We start from the raw sequence: 22,437 nt of genomic DNA, 5'->3' as shown, positions 1-22,437 counted from the left end.
CTCCAGAACTATAAGCAATAAATTTCTGTTGCTTAGAAATTACTCAGCCTAAGATATTTTGTTATGGCAGCTCAGATGGACTAAAGCATCAACTTAAGATTCAAAATCCCTAGAGAAGGATTGTTGTAGGCCTATCATGTTGTTCGCCACCTCTTGATGAGGTCAGGACATCTTGACTTATTATTCCATCAAGACCAATTACAGAGGTATAGAGGTCATTAACTAGAGGAAAATACAACTTTTTTTTGTTTGTTTGTTTTTGTTTTTGAGATGGAGTCTTGCTCTGTCATCAGGCTGGAGTGCAGTAACACAATCTCAACTCACTGCAACCTCTACCTCCTAAGTTCAAGTGATTCTCCTGCCTCAGCCTCCCGAGTAGCTAGGACTATAGGCATGTGCCACACACCGAGCTAATTTTTGTATTGTTAGTAGAGACGGAGTCTCACCATGTTGGCCAGGATAGTCTCCATCTCCTGACCTCATGATCTGCCCACCTCGGCTTCCCAAAGTGCTGGGATTACAGGCATGAGCCACCACGCTGGCAGAAAATGCAACCTTTTAGAAGAAGGAATGAATTCTGGTAACCTCCCAAATAAGAAATACTCACTGCAGTTTCCCATGTCAGTCCTTGCTTACCTCCTATTTATTAATGAATATCTTGTTTTGGAGACACCGCCTCATGAAAGAATGGATTGGATGCCCTGCTTTCCTATTTCCATAGTACCTTAGTTCTTCTTAGTGTAAACACATTCAGACCACAGTGTTGTGCTTCCTGGTTCCTAAACTGTTTCCACAGAAGAGATGACTTGACTGCAGAAAAACTAACCTGAATGCTAACCCTAACTCTTGTCTTTCCAGATTGTAGCACAGAGTACTTGGCACATGGTGGGTCTTAGTAGTTATTTTTGTAAAGACAGATGGAAAGAAAGAACAGGGAGGGATATAATGAGTAGGGAAGAAAGAAGAAAGGAGGGGATCAAGAAAGGAATCTGGAAAACAACAAATGCTAATTCAATATGATGAAGAATTCTCTGAGTGATAACAATTTAAAGAACTAAGCTGCCCTGCAGGTAATAGATTCCTCATTGTGGAAGGTCTTTAATTACTAGCCAGATAACATGTGACCCATAGGCTATCAAAGGAATTAAAATTCTGAAAAATAAACTACAGCAGATAACTTTTAAGGTCCTTTTCAACCGTGAGAGTCCATCATTTCCTGATACAGAATCCAAAATGATAAGGACTGGGGGTGGGTGGGTGTGGGAGGGCATATTAATTCCAAGGCAACAATCTATATGCAGAGGTGATGGAAAGCACTGGATTCTGTGCTTTCATAAGCCCTCCCTGATTTTGTAAATGCCTGTAAAGGAGCAACTGTTCTTCTTTTCAATGCTTGTCTCGTGAGTAGCTTGACTCTTAATTTCTGTTAATCAATGCATTAGGAACATTAGGAAGCTTCTGGAATAAGATAGATTTTCTAATTTTGGGTGCATATCGCAGGCCTTGAAAAGATAGGAAAATATGTGCATCTAACTCAAAAATCTCTCAGACCTCTTGGGATTTTAGTTTTCAACATTATCAAACCTTTGATATTTGGGTTTGTTTTCCATTGGCAAAACACTACTTTGATTGTTAAATGGGTGCTGGGAACTTCAGATGACCTTTTTAGAAAACTAGTATATTTTTAAAACTAATATTTTTACATTTAATATAAATAAATTAAAACTTGGCATTTTTTTTTCTTTTGAAGTACACATGGATATAGTACTTACTGCCATGGGTCTGTATCAAAGAGCATTTCAGTTTGCTTTATATGCAAAACTTTTAAAATGAAGAATTGAGGTTTTTCTTCAAACAACAAATTCTATAGAATTTACCATGTTTGCCTTACTGTGACACAAAAAACCTCATCATATATGAAATAAATGAGAGATTAGCAAGAGATAAAACAAGCCATTTATTTACCAGTTTTATACAAAAGAAAATCACTATGAAATGACTGTATGAAGTTGAAAAGACTAAGAAGAAAATCCCACAAAATGCCGATCTACTAATTATCACTTTATTTCCCTCTTTTAGATAAAATATCCTAGTTCACTCTCACGAATACTTGGAATTTAATTTGTAGTCTAGGCACAAGTACTTTAGTTGTATCTATTTGCAATAGATAGGTAAACAATCAAAAATTTAGAATATAGATAAGAATCTGGGGCTTAGAGAAAGGATAGAGTATGGGATTTCTAATTGGATGGGACACGTAGGGAAGTGCGTACAGAAGGCAGAGTTCTTGGCATGTTTCTTTGGTGTGGCTTGAAGAAGGAATGGTAGAAGTCTGACAAAGGCTAAAGCCATGCTCCCCTCTTGCAAATTATTTCTTGGTTAGCTACTGTTAGAAAGATTGAACAAATTGCCCCAAGTGTTACTAAATGTGTTTCTCTGTGTGTGTTTGTATTGTGTGTGTAGGGGGAGACATAATTCTATCTGGCTAACATTTTACAAAGTAATTTCACATTTATTATTTTATCTAATCCTGAAAATTACCCTGAAACATAAGGATGGCTAAAAGATATATTCTAGGGCGAGTCACATAGTTATTAACAGAGTTCCAACTGAAAACCGCATTCTCCTTCCACAAACTTGTCCCTGAGCCTCCGTCTTCTCATGTCTGTACTGCCTTACATAGTTGTTGAAGGATTAAATCAGAGCACACATAAATGCTTGGTACATTGTGAGTGCTCGAGAAAGTGGTTATTTAAAAGTAATAATAAATATATGTATTAAAGAATTAATGAGAAATACTTCTATCTCATTTACTTGATCTATGTAGACAGTGACTTCCAAGGTACCACACTTAGTTTGTACGTGACATACTGGGTGTACAAGGATGAACACTCCTGCCTGCACTCGCAGTATACACATCAGTTAATCTTTGTTTCAGGGTTGTGTTGCCCTGCTGCTGACACCATCACTAGAGCAGTTCAACTCTTTCCCTTACAGAGAGAAAAATGCACCCATAAATGTGTTCTGCAGATACACAAACAATGAAGAGGAAGGGAGAGTCAGCCCAAGAGAAGCAGTTACTGCTCTTCCGGCATTTTGCTCCATCTGACCTGGTAGTTTAAACCGATTGAGGGATTGGGGCTAATTCCCTAAGCAGTCAACAAAGGCACAAGAGAGAAAGTGGGGTGAGGGCTGAGTGTGTACTACAAATCTATATATCTATTTAGGTTTAGTATTTCACTCTCTGCTGAATCTAATTCCCACTAGGGTGACCAAAAGTCCTGGTTTTCCCACACTGAGAGAATGTGGTACTTTCTTTTCTCTTTCTTTTCTTTTCTTTTTTTTTTTTTTTTTTTTGAGACGGAGTCTCACTCTGTCACCAGGCTGGAGTGCAGTGGTGTGATCTCGGCTCACTGTAATCTCTGACTCCCGGGTTCAAGCAATTCCCCTCCCTCAGCTTCCTGAGTAGCTGGGATTAGAGGTGTGTGCCACCACGCCTGGCTAATTTATTGTGTTTTAGTAGAGATGGAGTTTCACCATGTTGTCCAGGATGGTCTCGATCTCCTGACCTTGTGATCTGCCCTCAGCCTTCCAAAGTGCTGGGATTACAGGCATAAGCCACTGTGCCCAGCCGGAATGTGGTGCTTTCAATGCTAAAAAGTCCTAACCCAACTAGGACAACTGGTTGGTCACCATACACCTAGCGCAGAGTGTTAGGACCTATAACTTGGTGCTACAGGCCCCTTTGTAAGCTCTTTGTCTGCCTCAGCCAGGCAACTTCAACCCAACCTTCCAGGAGCCATCGCAGGACTCTTCTGCATATGAGCATTGGTTTCCTAAATTATGTTCTTCTCATTTACACTCCCTCATAATTTTCAGTGAGAGAAAGCGTTAATGAATAGATATTTGTAATTCCATTTAAATTTTTCTCCCATATTTTCCCCTTAGACTTTGGCACCTGCAACCACTTGTGTGATAGCCTGAAACAAAGGGAATCAAAAAGAGCAAACAAATGTTAATGAGAAAAACTCAGAAACAGCTGAGATGCTTAGTTTTCAACAGCATTCTTTTTCCATAAACATGTGGACACATAGTTTTGATTTTCTCCTGAATATTTATAATATGGTTTTATTTTTTCTGATTGAAAATCTGTTGATACTTCTTGTGGCAGACTAGAAAAGTAAAGGCTAAAAATAATGCTACGGTTCATTGAGTGCCTACTATATGAACTAGACTAAGCATTCTCTTTTCTTTCTTCCTTTTTTTTTTTTTTTTTTGACAAGGTTCTACCCAGTCTTCTAGGCTGGAATGCAGTGGCACAATCATGGTTCACTGTAATCTCAATGTCCAGGGATCAAGCAGTCCTCTTACCTCAGCCTCCCAAGTAGCTAGGACCATGGACGTGTGACACCATACCTGGCTAATTTTATTTTATTTTACTTCTTGTAGAGACATGGTCTCACTGCATTGCCCAGGCTAGTCTTGAACTTCTGGGCTCAAGCGATCTTCATGCCTCAGCCTCCCACAGGATTACAGGCCGGAGCTACCATGCCTGGCCTAGACTGAACATGTTCATCACATTAATCTGTTTACTATTTACGCCATCTTTATGAATTAGGTATTATTATTTCTATTTTACATTCAAGAAAAATGAGGCACTGAGAGGCGCAGTAATATGTACCCAAGGTTAATCAAACAGCTGGTTAAAAAAAAAAAAAAAAAAAAAAAAGGGAGACCTGTTTTTGAGCCTGAGTGGTCCACCTTGAGAGCCCAGGCCAGAATACTTTCCCGAGATGTGTGCTGTTGGCACCATCCCCTGCAGGTTCTTGGGCACCCAAACAGCCGTGGTGACCCATGGCCTAGCAAAAACTGTCTGCATCTAATTTTCTCTTTGACAACTGTGAGCATGTTTTTCCTGTGTGCCTGAAAATTTTCAGAAGAGACATAATGAAGAAGACAAAGATTCTCTGTCTCTTTTTTCATATTTCACTAAAAGATGAATATTCTAAAGAAACCCAAAGCGTATGATGAGAAACAAAATATATATGTCTCTTCTGGGCCTGTACCTTTCCTGAGGGACTCAGTGAAAAGGGCACAGGTCATCAGAATCAGTATGACCTAGGGTTAAATCTTAAATCTTAGATGATTGCTATTTTCAGGCCATCTCATCTTAGTAAGTTACTTATCCTTGCTGAATTTCAGTTTCCTCATTTGTAAAATGGAGGACATGATACATGCCATTGCCACGCCCCTGATGTTGAGGCCTCCACTTCTTATCTCCTGCTTTGCACCCTGATTGGCTATTGCTCTATTCATAATTAAGATAGTTGCAGAGCAACCTTACTCCTGAGTAGAACTTCTGTCCTGAATCCTTATGTGTGTTCTCTGTACTGGCAAGAAAAACAGAAGGAAGTAACATTTATTAAGGTCTGATGCTGAATGTCAGATTCTGTAGAAGAACGTTACTATTTCATAAAGACCTTATGTCACTTACGATGTGCATTTAGTTTTTTGCAATGGAAGTTCAACTACAATGTTTTAACCACTGTAACTGCTACTTAACCAAGTTGCAGTTTCAATTTTATCCTGCAACTGGGAGCATTCCAGGGCTGATATGCTGGCTCTGGAATTCACTGGAACTGCAGTATGGCTCTCAGTCTCCATCATTGCCTCCACATTCCAGATAAGAAGGAAGAGAAGATCAAAGAACAAGGGGTGGATGCCAACTGAGTTGGTCTGCATTTGAAAAATTTTCTCCAAAGCTCCAAGAAGTGACTTTCATTTAGAATTTAGTTAAGAATTGTGTCACAAACTGAAAAGGTGGCTAGGGAATTTTGTTGTTCAAGCTGGGCATATGGCCACCCTGAAATTAATTAGGGGTTTGTTAGCAAGGAAGAAGAAGAAAATGGATATTGAATAAGCTATCCAGAAATGTTTATAGCAGCATGTCCCAAATTCAGTGAGTGTGCTGGTATTTTAATTACCTGTGTTTACATGTTTCAGAAAGAATAAGCAGCCAAACCCAGGTAACACAGTCACAGTGCACCTCTATCTACCTTTTTCTGTTCTACTACATCTTTCTTAATGGCCGCTGTTCCTTCCTGAGAGAAATTTAAAAAAATAACATTTTATATTTTTCTGGCCTCAACGTGATAGAAGATTTGGAAATATAATTTGTCCATTTACCTTGTATGTTCCATTGTTGTATATTGCATTGTTTTAGGTAATTGTTTTCCCTGCTGATGATTCTCTACTCAGAAAAGCTAAGCAATTTTTTTATGACCCCAGGGATGGTCAGTAGGACAGCTGGGGTTCAGATGAAGGTGAATTGAGTCCCTTCTGTTTATATCACATGGTGTAACCAACCAAGAGTATTTACAGTCTAGTAGAAGGAAGCTGAATGATGAAACCATCGTCAAGGTCTGTAATAGGAGAATTCCAAACAGTGGACTCATATTCTGGATGAGTAAATGGCTAAATGTGAATTTCTACACCGTTATACTTTATTCATCTGCTTCCTGTCCAGGGCCCTTCCTTTCAGAAAAACCTTCCATATTTGGTCATGTGTGGTTGGTTGAATGTTTTTGAGATTAGTTTCTCTGAATGTGACTTCCATGTGAACTCTAATCATACTTTCACGTGTTGCTCTTAGTCCTGCCAACCCACCCTGGCAAAAGGAATAGGAAAGCAGATAGCCTCCTAAGGAAGCACTGGTGTGCTGAAAGAATGGGAGGGCATCTTGTTCTTCTGCAGACTGTCCGAGTCCTCGTTCTTCCTTAGCACTCTGCTCTCCTCCCCTCATCAAAAACACCCTCTTGTCTTTCCCTAAATAGTCATGGATAATTAGTGAGGAAAAGTGGATATTCCCCTTTTGTCATCATTAATAAATGAAACCCTCAAGAAATCTCTTACTGAGGTATGAGACAAAAGATGGCAAACTGATTACCATCTTCACGATTAGAATTTGGGCATGGAAAAATGGCTTCCTCTGGGATACCTTTGCCTTCTTTGTCTAGGACGACATTCCAAAGCAGGAGAATGTTGGCATAGTCATACATTTCAATGTTAAAGGAGATAATGAACAATATCAGATGATTAGAACAAAATGTTCGCTGATAAAGAGGAATTTCATGGAAACTTTGACTTCATCAAGTAATGTAACTCGTTGAAAGGTGAGCTATTAAACTGTTGTGGGACCCTTCAAGTACAATTAAATGTGCCTTAATTTAAACATGAAGCCTGACAGAAATAAATAATTGTGAATAAATAAAGGCATGTGGACTATTTTAAGATGAATCATTAAAGCAATAGTAGAGAGGACTGTAGGAACCACAGATCTCATCCTCCTGTTTAAGTGACCCACTCAAGGTCATAAGAGGCAGAGCTGGCTACCAAAGTCGATATTTATTGTCTGGCACTGTGTTACATATATGCTGTCATGATTCCTTAAAATAATATGAAAGAGGTACAACCACATCTACCATATTTCCTTAACTCTAAGATGTACATCTTTCCCAGATTCAGCAATCCTCCTATCTCAGCCTCCCAAGTAGCTGAGACTACAGGTGTGTAACACCACATCTGGCTAATTTTTAAATTTTCTATAGCGATGGGGTCGCACTATGTTGCCTAGGCTGGTCTTGAACTCTTGAGCTCAAGTGATCCTCCCGACTGGGCCTCCCAAAGTGCTGAGATTACAGGTGTAAGCCACCGTGCCTGGCTGCTGCACATCTTTTTATACTTTTTAACATCATTAAATTGGGAATGAATCTTACAAATTCCTAAATCCGTGTGCTGCTATTAAATTTCTTCTAGAGAAGTTTCTTTCCAGTCACATGGGGGCACTATCAACCTGAGCCCACTTTAAATTATCTACTTGAGAGAATTTTTTTTTTTTTTTTTTTTTTTTTTTTTTTTTGGTGACAGGAGTCGGGAGGGTGGTACCTACTGACAGGGTAAATACGGAAGGCAAAGCCAGCCTGAAAACTTACAGTTCAACGTTTTTTTTGTTTTGTTTTGTTTTGTTTTGTTTAAGACAGGATCTTGCTCTATCACCCAGGCTGGTATGCAGTGGCACAATCATAGCTTATGGGCTCAAGCAATCCTGACATCTGCCTCCAGAGTAACTGCGGTTAATTCTTAAGAGAGACCACCTTCATACATCACTACCAACACTGAGACAAGCACATTTCCTGGATGTCTCTCATTGTTTCCTTTACACCGAGGGCATAGCCCTTTAGTATTCCAGACTTATGTGAGTGCTTTCCATTAGACTTCTTAGCTTGTACATTTTTCTTTCTAAAAGGCATGTAAGATGAAAATATACCAGTGAATCAGGAAGAGCAGCATTACTACTCCCCTTTATATACACCAGGAAACTGAGGCTTAGAGAAGTTAAGTAACTTTCTCAGTGTTACATGAAACAGTAAAATTGGGATTCAAACTTATTTATCCTGATTCCAAATCCAATGCACTATCTGGTGCACCAGTCTTTAGCAGGAATCAACTGTGTGACTTTTAGAAAGTTGTTCCCCTCTCTGAGCATTGGTTTTCTCATGTAAGAAATGAGATGGTGTTGAGTAGAGATTTTAGAAAGAAAGTAACATTTTTTGCTTACATATGCCTAACCCAGATGCTTATGCATTTTAATCATCTAGCAGTCAAATTAACCTGAACAACTAGGCTTTATTTCGTCCACTTTTGCAGATGATAGAATAAAAACATGTAGAATATGTCCAAGGTCACACAAAGAATGAATGGTACAGCTGAGTTGAACCCCAATAAGCCTGACTCATAAGCCTGGCTGAGTCATACTGCTTCTTAGAACTCTTGATCCACTACATTTCCCCATAAGCTGTAACTCCTTCCTGCAGCATATGATTGCCACAGTCATATTACTGAGAAGTGACCCCTGTGGCACATCGTCAGTGTATGTTGTATTTTTTGTATGTGGCTCTTTGGCTATTAGGGGCTGCTTGTGTCCACCAGCTAGATTTGGTCACATAGGCAGAGCCTTGGCAGAAGACAAGAGAATGCACAGGAAGACAAATGGCAGGGTGAGTTCCTAGCAGCCTGACAGGGTCATCAAAGACTTTGCCCTCTCTGCTGCAGCATAAACCCAGACTGCTACTATAAGGGGCTAGCACCTGAGGCTCTAGTTTGAACACTGACTTCTTGATCCCTGCCTCGTATAGATGTCCACACTAATGAGAGTTTCCTTCTGGATTTTTTCTTTATCAGAAAATGGGTCTTTTTCTAAAAGCTAGGAGATTCTATTTGTGCTGACATTTCTCAGCATGCTTACAAATCAGTGTGGTTCCTGTGTCCACCCTTACACATGGATGTGCTTCCCACTTGGTCAGGCGAAGTCCCAGGCACAGTGGATTGGAACTGCAGAACTCAAAACAGATGCCCAAAACTAGAGGAGAGGCGAGAAGGAGTTCCTAGAGGCACCTAGCTGGCTTCATTGTCTAGGAAGATGGTTCCTTCTCTCAGAGAGATTTACATGGACAAAACTCATGGAGATTGATGTATAAGATTAGAATGCCGATGTATTAATCCACGATGACAGACACAACTACTGGAAGTTCAAGTCAGCATAAATCATCCCACAAACTCATGTCTTTTTATGAGACACCCTATAAAATATTTAATAAAAGGATAATTGTTGAAAAGAGAAAAGAACAAGGACAATTAAAACCGTGATATTAAGTTATGTTCTTGCCTAAGGCTGTCTATCACACTTTAGTTAAGGGAGAAAAGTCGTTAAAATATAGATAGTAGAACTAGATAAACCAGGGTTGGACTCTCATCTCTGCCACTTCTAGCCTTGTTATATTTAGCCAATATTTGATCCTTACTCAGCCTCAGTTTTCCAACTGGTAAACTAAAAATATTAGTATGACCTACCTCATAGAGTTGTAGGAATACAAAGAAGTGCCATACCTGAAGGCCTTAGCACAGTTTTGGGCATATTAGCATCTCTTGATTCTTCAATGTCACTGATTATAAGGAGCATTGTCAAATTTAGTAGCAATTTTTCAGACACAAAGAAACTTAGCTAAATTGAGTGTGCACATCGATCATAAGGTATCTGTTTTGTTTTATCCAAAACAAAAAGCAATGTGATTTTTTAAAAATAAAGGAGTAACGGTAACAAACATTTAATATATGGAATTCTTGTGTTCTTATTGTTGCTGTTATTGCTTTTGTTGCAAGTGGGGTGCTTACAGGCAATGTCCTTTGGTTGGAATCTCATCTTCCTGCCTTGCACTGGGATGAGCACTGCCCAATCCCGCAGGTTCATCTCATAACAGATCTTCTGTCTGGCCATGCATATTCATGTGTTATGGACTGTCTCTCTTCTTCTGAGAACCTACTCACTCATTCTCTTTGAGGAGACTCCAATAATTCTAACTTACTGTGCTGTTTGAAGAGGTTTGGTTAGAGAGGGGTCGAAAGAACAAGGTATGGGGAATTGTAGATTTGGATTCCTGCTGTTTTTCCTCCTCTGCTTCACAGAGACTGCAGCTGAGCACTGCTTCTCTCTGGATGGTTCTCCTTCTGTGATATGACATGTGATTTCTGTAGTCTTGTTCTTTTTCCAAAGGTTATGAACTGCGTCCTGTTCTACCTTGGTCATTGTAAACTGCATGATCTTCATCACCCTGTTTTCTTTCATAACCTTCAGTTCCCTCACCTTTAAATTGGGATTCATGAGACCTCATTCACAGAATTTTCTTAGGGTTAAATAAAATAAAATAGAAAATAGCTGCTCACTGAAGACAGGGGTGGGGAGGTTATCAATGTGGTTAAAAGAGTAGGATGGCTCTGTGATGATGTGAGGATGAGTGTAGGAAGTAAATGGATACCAAGTGGGGACACAGTGGGGAGAAAGGAATCAAGGAAGGAAGGAAGGAAGGAAGGAGGGAGGGAGGGAGGGAGGAAGGGAAGGAAGGAAGGAAGGAAGGAAGGAAGGAAGGAAGGAAGGAAGGAAGGAAGGAAGGAAGGAAGGAAGGAAGGAAGGGAGAAATCCAGGAAGAAAGTGAGAAGGGGAAATAAGGGTCGTGAATGAACAGAGTGGGAGGGGTTTGGAGAGAGTTGACAGATATGTAAGAAAGTACTATTTAAGTAACTTGTTCCGACCTAGAAGGGGCACACTCCAATTTAGCTTGGTAAACTCTGATGTGGCATGACTTCAGCATTCAGTGAAAATGTGCATTATAAATACGCATGTAAATAGCCCAGCATGGGGGCTGAAAGTTGGAGGCAGCTTTTGGCAGAGGTAATAATGAAGTGAATCCCATTAGTGATGGAAAGGCAATTAAGAAAAACCTCAATGAAACTCCACATCTGAGCAACCAACTGAAACATTGGGATTTTGGAGGAAAAAGGTTAAGCACCAGAAGGCTGTTTATAATGACTTTAATTAGATAGAAAATGAATTGTTTTGCTCTTTTCTTTCCTCTCTTTAAGTTTTCTTTTTAGGTAATAGAGCATCTGTAACAACACTGAGGTGCACTTGTCAATTGCAGGATCATATGTAGGAAGTGTTTAGCAAGTGAGTGATTTCATGATATGGTTATGCTCCCTACCAGAATAAGGGGATTCCAACCATTTCAGTTGCCAAACCCCAGTGGGTAGACTGTATCATTTGTTCATAAGGAGGATCTCTGAGGGACTCGAACTTACTATAAAGGCACTTAGCATTTAGCAAGGCACAAGATGAAAATTGCTTTCAACCCCTAGAATAATGTAACACATGGATTTTTCTATCATCTATGTTGATGACAACAGAGGGAAGAAATATATATTATTATAGATATGATACGACATGATAGTTGAAGTTTAGAAAGTAACACATGTCTCATTCTTTCTGCAAAAAAGGAAAACAAAAATAAGATTTCCATTGTATTAATATCCCTGTTGTATAGATAAAGAAAGTGAACCCATTACAGGTTAAGTGATTTGCCCAATGTCACAAACTAATAAGTGACAGAGACAAGACTGAAACAGAGACCTGATAAGTCTGTGGTCCACAAATCCTCCACTGTACCATGCCTGACATAAATATGTAACAGCTGGATACACCCTTACAGGTGATCCTATTCAGCAAATGAGAAACAAATGTCTAGTGTTTTTTTCTCATGCCGTTTAGTTTATAGCTAGAACTAGGACCAACTGAGGGATCCACTGAGAAGAAAAAGGATGTGTATAAAGAACGGGTCGTATTGCAATACTTTAAGTTTTTCTGTGGATCATAAAAGGCTTTATTATTCCAGTGATTGAAAGTATCAGTTATTTTTAGTTTTGAAAGTAACCTGGAGGTTGGACAATGCTCACCCAGCTGGTGGATAAATTTCCATGGTAACCAGTTATTAGTCAGAGATTGATTCCAGAGGCATGCTGTCTAGAGAGCCCTGATTCTCAACCCTGGCTGCACATTGGAACCCTTGGGTAGTTTTTAAAAAATACTCTGGCCTGGGGTCTATCCCTGGAGATTCTGATTTAATTGGTTTAAGGTACAGTCGTGGCATCAAGATTGTGTAGGTTACTCAAGTGATTCTAATGTGCAGCTGGTTGAGAACTACTGCTGTGGAATGAGGTGTTAAAGATGATATATGGTCTATGCTGTTTTCACTACCTGGGAGATCTTCAAGGGGTTTCAGCTATTCTACTAATCTAGCTCCCTGCTTTTTCCTTCCCTCTCCCTTCCTTCCTCCCTCCCTCCCTCCTTTCCTTCCCCCCTCCTCCCACTTCCTTCCTTCCTTCCTTTCTTCCTTCCATTCTTCCCTCCCTCCCTCGTTTCCTTTGTTTCCTTCCTCCCTTCTTTCTTTCCTTCTTCCTCCCTTCCCTTCCCTTCTTTCATTTCACAGCTATTTACTGAGCATTTATTTTTATATATTGCCCAATGCCACCCCTACCACCATCAATGTAGTTTGTTTATTTATTTATTTAATTTATTTTTTAGATGGAGTCTTGCTCCATCACCCAGCAGGGAGTGCAGTGGTGTGATCTCAACTCAGTGCACCCTCCACCTCTGGGGTTCAAGCGATTCTCCTTCCTCAGTCTCCCGAGTAGCTGGGATTAGAGGCACCCACCACCACGCCTGGCTAATTTTTGAATTTTTAGTAGAGACAGCGTTTCACCATATTGGCCAGGCTGGTCTTGAACTCCTCACCTCAAGCTATCTGCCCGCATCAGCCTCCCAAAGCGCTGGGATTACAAGCGTGAGCGACAGCACCCAGTCCACCATCAGTGGAGTTTAAATCTGTTTATGTTTTCAACTGCATCTTCATTTTTAGTTCCAAAGTGAAGAAGTGATACAGAGTGTGGAACAGAGCAAGCACAAGCACCCAGAGCTCTCAGCTACTGAGACAGTGCCTTGTAGGGACCAAGGGAAAATTTCCTCCTCGCCTCTGAAGGTCTGCTTAAAAATAAACTGACAAAAGGCAGATTAATAGGAGAAATGGCATTAAAATGTATTAGCATGCCTAGGGGAGAACCACAGAGTGATAACCCCACCCCGTGATGGGATACAGAAGCTTGTACAATTTGAGGTTACTGAAAGAATAGGGGCTTGAAGTACGGTCAGAAACAGGTTACGGCAGGAAATCAGGTTATAGCGTCAAGACAGGCTATGGAAGGGAAAGAAGAGGAGGCCTAACAAAGGGGTCTTGTTTGATAGATGAAATCTCATAGGTAGCAGCCCTCAAGAGAATAGATGGTAAATGTTTGTTGCTGTTGTTATTGTTGTTGTTGTTCTTTTTCGGACCTCTAAAGGTGTGAGACTCTCAGTTAATCTTTCTTAGATCTGGACAAGGGAGGGCCTCAGAGAGAGGCTGGCTGTATCAATACAGATTTTCTCTACAAATTCACATCTCCCCTACAAAAGACAGCTTTGTAGAACTATTTCTGCCTGCAGGCCCTCTGAACAGCCATCTCAAAATGTCAATGAAAGTATATTTTTGGGTGAATTTTTTGGTCTCCTTCAACCTGCGCCATTCTGCCCAGCGTTTCAGAAAGCGCAATATTGAGTTTGAAACTGGTTATACTAAGAAATAAGCCGATGATTCAAAATGCTTATGATTGCCTTGAAACTCAGTCATTAGAGTCAAATAAGTAACAGCCAATTAATCATTTTCTTGGCAGAAGCTGTTTTGCTAAAGGAGTGAGGAGATGTGGTTGTAACACTTGATCTTTTCTTTCATTAAAAGGTAAGGGCAATATTGCAAGTGAATTTTTGGTCACTTCTTTTAAATTTATTTCTACACGTTTTATTAGAAAATACTGTAATAGGCATCTCAGAAATCATCAAAAAACTTTAAGATTCTGGTGTATTCCTGTGTTTTAAAAGAAAATAAGTTTCAGAAGAAGGAAATGGAATCTCTTTCTTTGAACGACAGCACTGGTCACTGGGAATTATGCTCTTTGAGTTGAACTTTTGCTGGGCTTCAGAAGGAAACCTATGATGCGCTCAGTCAAGGGGAAGCGTTTGGTGCACAACTTGGTACATGGAGTCTAAAGGAAACCAGTCCCAATCCTATGTGACTTGGCGCCTTGTGTTTGAGCTGAACAAGCTTTGACATCCAAGGGCGGGTCTCATTTGGGGATGTAGGTGTTTCTTTTTATTTTCCTCTTCATCTTTTTAAAAGTGGCATTGCTTATTGTGGCAGCATCTGTTTTACTGCTGCTCCTTCCAGTTGGAAGTTGAGGACTGGAAAGTGTGGGCCCCAGTGGAGTAGGTCAAGCCTCAGTGAAGGGCTCTGATGCTAGAGATGGGAACAGGAGCAAAAGTAGGACACCCAGGAGAAAGCTCAGATATATGGTGTGAACAACAAGGTGGGAACTGGGAGAATGTTTGGGAGACAGGTTTCCTAAGCTTATCTCAGATTTCTGTATTGATCATAGTATGGAAAACTAATTCCAAATCCCATTTTTTGGGGGAGGTTTGAAGCTATTAACATACTTCTCTTAGGAATTTGGTGGTATTGGGCAAGTCCATTTTCTTTGTTCCCTAATGTCCTCTTTTGTAAACTGGTATTGGTGATTATATTTTCCACCTCACAGTCCCAGGTATTTTTGTTGCTCCCCTCAGTGACCAATTCGTCCACAATGAATTATTTAGGCAAAATTGTCTCTATTTGGTGGTGTGCACTTATTACTTAGAAACAAGATTACAGTTTAATATTTAGTACACAGAACCAAAAACAGTATAAATTGATCACTTAAAACATCAGCTTCCTTTCTTTTCACACAGTCCCTTTCTATAATGCCAAGCCTGGCATTAATTCAGAATTGATATTGGTATAATTATATGATTTTGTACTCTATGAGTTGCTTCTTATTTAGGTTGTATGAGTATCAAGTTTGGGCCATACCTTTTGTTTTATACCTTACTATCATCAGCACCTTCCACCCAGAAAAGAAATGCAGTCAGGTGAGACAGACTCTACCACAAATGAGCTATTATATATGGCATATGAAACTAATAACTAGAGTGTATTTGAAGCTATTTGTGATAACTAACTACATGGCCAATCTAAACAAGTGTGCAGAAAATAGTATTATTATCCTCTGTATGCTCTGACCCTTAGAAAGTAGATAGTTATTGCCAAACCACCCTTCCAGGTAAAGAAGATGCTCCTAAAATTTCCCCAGGATGAAACTGCATTGTTTCTAGAGAAGAAAGACTACAAGTGTCTGGTAATTTTTTTAGGTCTTTGGGATGGAACTGGGCCAGCCGGTGGTAGTATTGTGACAGGTGATGGTAAATATGAAATGAGAAAGAATGTGTCGGCATAGAGCAGGTATTCAGGATACATAAATGAGTTTCTGTGGTTGAGGATGGGGAGAAAGTTTAGGTTCCCTAGGATGGGGCATGTAAGAATCTCCAGGAGGTCATGAGAAGGAAGAAAGCAAAGCAGTGCTGTGGACTGTCGCATTGATTTGCTTTATGGTGCAACTTAGTGCATATTTATAAAACACTAAATGTGGGGATTACATTTTTTTAGGTATAAAAAGAGGGAGCAGTAGTTGGGAAATGCCGGAGTGAACACTCCTCCAGTTTCTGCCTGCACCCTCTCTACTAGGCTTCAGCGTGAGGCCAAGAGAGTAGGCAAGGAAGCCAAACTCAGACAGCAAAAACTAGCTTCCACCTTTCTTCCAGGACTGTGTTTCTCCTAGTTCAGTGTACATCAGAATCATATGGAGGGCTTCCTAAAGACATAGGTGCAGATCTTCATCCCTTAGAAGTCATAATGGGGTTGGTCTTGGATGGGGTCTGGGGATTTGCATTTCCAACAAGCCCTCAGAAGACACCAATGGTGGATCACTGACTTGGGATACAGGTTTTGTAATATTGCTTCTTCTGCCCTTTCTCTGTGCCCAAAGAGGTAGATATGGAGTGGGTTTAGAAGCTTCTCTGCTAATCAGCTTAATGAACTCAACCCCAAGTAGACTCAGACCCCAGACCCCAGATTGTCACTTACATACAAACATCTGAATTCTAGCTGAAACTCTGAAATTATTACAGATATGAAAACTGAGGCTTATAGAAATGAATTATTCAAGTTCACACTAGGTGGCAGAGATGGGATTTAAACCCATATCTCTTGACACCAGATCCAGACTCTTTTTAAAACACCACTTATGCTTAGGAGTTCTGGGCTGAATGATTTCTTATGACCAAGATGATAATTAAAACAGAAATTTACACCATAACTCCACTCTGGTGTAAACAGCAGGAAGTAAAATTAAGTTGGGGAAAGCTTATGACCCTTATTGTCAGTTAGAACATTGACAAATTTATTTCAGAGGCACTAAACGCAAGCCCGAACAGACTCTCTCTTCTGCTTGTCTTTATTTTACCTGCGCCATCTGGCTGCATTCTGCCTTACCAAGGACCTCTGGATATTTTGAGTTGTTTTTCTTCATAACAAAAATAAAACATAACAGCAGATTTCATTATTGAGGGCAGTTATTTGCAAAAATCACTGAAATCAGTCATATTCAGGTTTACACTTTTATAACTATCAGTCTATTTGGGATATTAGTATATAGTTTTGTTCTCATACATCTGAGTTCTTATAAATTTAGCCATTTATTCAAGAAACCTTTACAGAGCACCTTCTGTTTTGCTAGGAACTGGTGCTCCTTCTTGGATGATGATGTATTGATGACTAGGTGATGATGTGATGACTTCAGAGTCTTGTGCCAGATTATATTATAATTTAAGTTCTCCAATAAAAATATAGCCATGAAGCACTGGGGAGGAGAAGGAAGGGATTAAATAGCCCTGAAGGGAATTTGGCAAATTTCCACAGACTTGGAAGCTTTTAACTTGGAACTTAAAGTACTCCATCAGTATTCCATCAGTGACCTGAAGATTGAAAATGGGTATTACAGAAAGACTACTATCCACATGAAGCCAAAAAGGCAAAACCAAACCAAACCAAAACAAAACAAAACAAAAAACAAACAAACAAAAAAACTACATGGCATGTTTAGGAAACGTCCAAAAAGAAAAACGAGATGCAAGGAGAAATATTAGCTGGGGAACATTGCAAGCTATGTTAGAGAAGTTGGAATTAATCCTAAGAGCAATGGGAAAACACTACATTGTTTTCAGCAGAGGGGTGATACCATCGGATTTCCATTTTCAGAAAAATTTCTTTCTCATTCACTTCCTACCACATCTCTTTCCTCTTTTTATTATAAATAAAAGGCAATTGATTTATTTCTTAAACAGTGACTCTGGTAACAATGCAAGGAACAGATGTTGGTAAAGTATCAAGGGGTAATTAAAGGTGGGGAAACTACATAAGGAACGTTTAACAGGTAAGAAATTGATTCCATGAATATTTATCAAGTGCCTACTATGTACTAGATACTTTTCTATTATTCTAGAAGCTAGGAGTATGTTAGCTTATCAATACTCCTGCCCCTCTTGGAACTTACTCTCTGGTGTAAGAAGATAGAATATAAATCAGTAAGTAAAATATACATTATATATAATGCATTTATGTATACATAATGTCAGGTGATGATATGCTATATATTTCATATATATATATGTTTTACATATGTATATCTATCGATAGATAGCTAGAAGATAGATATACATACAATGTCAGATAATCTTAATACTGGTGGAGGCAGGCTGCAAACACAAGATTGTGACTTTGGGCTCAGTTTTCTATTAGTTTGGTGCAAAAGTAATTGCGGAAAACTAATTGCAGTAATTGCAAAAGTCAATCACAATTACTTTTACACCAACTTAATACCGCCCATCTTTGTAGTCCCTGCCATGGCTAGCACAGTGCCCGTCACCAGGTGGCGCTAGTCCCCCCAAATCTGATGAAGCAGCTACTCCTGGGGGAGGACAAATCTGACCCTGTATCTAGCGCCGTGAATTCCAGTTTCCCTTTTCCTTCTCTGAATTTCAAAACTGCAAAAGCCTCTCATCATCAGCATATATCTTGGAAACCTCATTTACAACATGTTCTCCAGTAACAGCAGCAATTACTCTTCATCATTATTTATACTAATTTGATGCTTCAGTGAGATTATGTATTATGCTTGTCCTTTCTAAATTTTTCTTTTCTGTTTTTTTTTTTTTTTTTTTTTTTTTTTTTTTTGTAAACTGTAAGTGAGAATCAATGTAAGGAATTGATGTCAAGTTTTAGGTAGCTGTTAACATGACTAGGGTTATCTAACCTTATTATGTTGATTGTAGTTTCTCTTCTGTATCTTCCAGCCAACCCTCAAATTGATTTTAAAATACTGCTATTGACCTAAAGATTCTTAACAACAGGAGGTTTAAATGTTTTTCATTGTTATGTTTCCTACCTATAATACCAATTACTATTCAGAGTCTGCAGCCGGGGATTGAATTCCATTGTAGGTTTCAGTACAGAAGCAAGGGCTAAGTGTCTCCTAGAGAGATAGACTGAGAAGAGGGGCCACATGGCATTCAGTCCCACTTTCACCCCTAGAATAAATCTCCTCAGCAACACTTCTGCCAGAAAGTCATCCAGTTTCTACTTGAATGATATCTGGGAATTGGTGACCCCAAAATGCACAGGAGACCTTGGGGTAAATGTTCAAAGCACCTGAGTGTAAGCTCTTGCTCTGTCATCAGTTTTGTGGCTTTCAGTAGAATGCCTGATCTGTTGAAGCATCAGTCTCTCCATCTGCAAAATCAGAACATTAGACTCCATTTCAGAAAAATCATCTATCTCAAAAATAACTCAATGCTTGAAAAGAGTCAAAATTCAATACATAATTCAAAATTATGTGTATGATTGTATCCTTGGGTGTGTGTGTATAGTATGTGGAGGTATCTTTCAAGGACTCTAATCTTACACTTTAGCCTTATTAAATGTTTTTACCCAGGTCACCAAATAAGTTATTGTATCTCCATTCTTTGACTTACAGCAGGTACCAAATATAGAGCCTACAAAAAGTTATTCCCACCTCCTTCTCCCCTCTCTTCTCCTTCCTCTTCCTCTTTTTTCTTCTTTATAGTCTTTCTGTTCCTTTAATTTTATAATTGAAGTGTTCATTTATAGTAACTAAAACTATATGATTCAGTGAAAAACATCCAACTAAATCTAGCTTGAACAAAAAGGGGTTTATTAGAAGAATAGTACAGATGCTCATAGAGCAATCACATCATGAGAACCTGAACTTAGGGCTCAAACAACATCCTGATTTTCTCATTTCAGCTTTTTTTTTCCCTTGATAATTGGTTCAATTATTTTCTTATGCCGCAGATTTACTTTACATGTTAGAATATGTGTATTCCTAAGTTTTGCCCCTTTTAGACTCAATCACTAAAGACCTTCTTCCTCTATTTAGAATCTCAGCAAATGGTACTAGTTGTCCCAAAGAGGGTCAGGTACCCATCTAGCCACTGCATTGAATGATGTCTACTCCTATGGACACTGTGTTTGTATTGGTGGTGGTGGTAGTGGACTGGGGATAAGCTTGATACCTACTGACCCTACAATGTCCTTACAGAGTTGCCTAAGTGAGAAGGATTCAACTGAGATTCAACACATGGAGTAATTAACAATATTTGATTTTGTAACTTCTCCTAGGTATCTCATATTTGAAATGATAATTGTTGTTTTCAAATCAATAGATGCATAAATAAATATTAAATGTCTGGCCAGATCATCTATAACATTACTTTTCACTCTAATATCTCAATTTCAGCTATTCTGGAATATGAAGGGCTTTTATGAGGAGTCCTCCTTAAGAAACCAAATAAACTTTAGCTTTATTTTATAGCTGCCCTGTAAACCATACCAAACAAGAGACATACCCCAAGTTTGTTGAAAATATATTTAGCGATGTTTTCTTGATGTGATGGCTATTTTTCCAGTTTATATAAATGCACATGACTCATTTAATTATTGACAAATTTAATAATTGATTTAACTTTCAAGTGCTAAAGAAGGTTTTCGAACTTGGAAAAACAATAGTTGAATGATATTAATTCAGCAGTCAATAATTATACCACATGACATATACTGATTCTCTTCATAAGCTAAGTACTTTTCATGCATTTTGACATTAATCACCATGATAGGATCTATGCTTTAGGTTGTGGTTATATTGATGAAGAAAGGTTAGAAAGATTAAGGAACTTACTCAAAGTTAAAAAGATAGTAAGTGGCAAGAGCCATTTTCTCTGGTCTGTTTGGATCTAGAACTCTTAACTGCTATGTAAAACAGTGTCCCCTTCTATTGCAATAATCCTGTGATAAAGTTTGTTAGGTCCTGAGGCTATACCACCTAAAAAGACAAAATTCTTATCCTCGATGAACTTACAATCTACAACTGTGCTTTCCAATATGGTAGCACATTGAGTAATCAAAATATTTCCAATGTAAATTCAGATATTTAGTAGGTATAAAATGCACATTCAGTTTCAAAGACTCGGTACAAAAACATGCAATATAACTCATAATTTTTATTTTGATTACATACTGAAATTGTGATATTTTGGATATATTTGTTAAATATGATATATTACTAAGATTAATTCCATCTTTTTTTTAATGTGGCTACAGGAAAATTTTAAATCACAGATATGGCTTATGTTATCTTTGGAGTTGACAGGGCTGGTCTAAAAGAGAAGTAAATAGGCAATTTTGATGTAGTTTGATTAGAATTTCAAAAGACATAAACACAAGGAAAGGCCTAAAGAATCATGAAGGTTTCCTGAGAGAAGTAAGAGCTACAGATGAGTAGTTATTAGACAGATAAAAAGAAGAAAAGATATTTCAGGAGCAGAAAGTAAAATGTTTTACTCCAGAGGTAAGAACTAGTTGAGCACTTTCAGGGAACATCAAGAAATTCAGTACAGTGCAAAGAGTGGGAAGACTGAAGTGGCAAATGCCTCTAGGATTATAAAAGAATATTCATTACGAAAGACTGGGAGGTGTTCAGCACTGAGGATCTTGAACAAAACACATTCCAAATATATCTGCATAAGGGAACTTTATCCTTTTGCTAAATAGTGGCCCTTTAATCACAGTCAACACTGAACTCAGTAAAGAACTTTAAACAAGATTATTAGTGACTACAAAGGTTAAAATTTTTGACTTGTGTACACATCCTCTGCCTTTTGTCAAAGACAATTCTTGAACCTAGTTTTCCTAAAACTAGGTTCTCTAAGTGACTCAAGGAAAAATACATTTTTTTCTTAGGCAAAAACAAACAACTTCTAAAATTCAGATGTGTATAGATGCTAGAGTAGATATTGTCTATAACTCTGGATGTTTCTCCATTGTCTTCCATTTGAATGCTCTACTTTCAAATTAATCATGGTCTGAGTACACCCATTTTACTCCAGTGGGAGGAATGCTAAGTTTCTTCTAAACTTGAGATTTTGAGATTGGACAGACAAGCCCTTCCTACCACCACCCCGCCCCCAACACACATCCAAAAAAAGGGATTCGGGTAAGATTGTGGTCCTAGAGTATCCTCCAGGAAGACAGGACTAATTGGAGAAACAGAAAGATTTCTGGAGAGAAAACAGTAGAAAAAAAGGCACACACTTTCTTTTGTCTTTCCTTCCTTCCTTCCTTCCTTCCTTCCTTCCTTCCTTCCTTCCTTCCTTCCTTCCTTCCTTCCTTCCTTCCTTCCTTCCTTCTTTCTTTTTTGGACGGAGTTTCGCTCATTGGTTAGGCTGGAGTGCAATGGCATGATCTCAGCTCACTGCAACCTCCACCTCCTCCCGCCTCAGCCTCCCAAGTAGCTAGAATTATAAGTGCGTGCCACCATGCCCAGCTAATTTTTTTAGTTTTAGTAGAGACGGCGTTTCACCATGTTGGCCAGAGTGGCCTCAAACTCCTGACCCCAGGTGGTCCACCCGCTGCGGCCTCCCGAAGTGCTGGGATTACAGGCATGAGCCACGGCACCCAG

The 22,437-nt window shown here is 39.0% G+C and overlaps 1 protein-coding gene across 18 annotated transcripts in view; it reads left to right on the top strand.

Moving 5' to 3' along the window:
• Positions 1-22,437, top strand: part of LOC105468948 (teneurin transmembrane protein 4) — a 3,228,145-nt gene that overhangs the window by 1,494,018 nt on the left and 1,711,690 nt on the right. The window contains exon 5 of one of the 18 annotated variants that reach the window (XM_071075887.1): positions 14,152-14,216. The exons of the other annotated variants lie outside the window; for them this stretch is intronic. The gene's annotated coding sequence lies outside the window, so the exon portion shown is untranslated. The remainder of the gene's footprint in view (positions 1-14,151; positions 14,217-22,437) is intronic. 18 annotated transcript variants of the gene reach the window in all.

The sequence above is a fragment of the Macaca nemestrina genome, chromosome 12 (assembly GCF_043159975.1).
Source record: "Macaca nemestrina isolate mMacNem1 chromosome 12, mMacNem.hap1, whole genome shotgun sequence".
Classification (NCBI taxonomy): Eukaryota; Metazoa; Chordata; class Mammalia; order Primates; family Cercopithecidae; genus Macaca; species Macaca nemestrina.
This window is presented reverse-complemented; position numbering and strand designations above follow the sequence as displayed.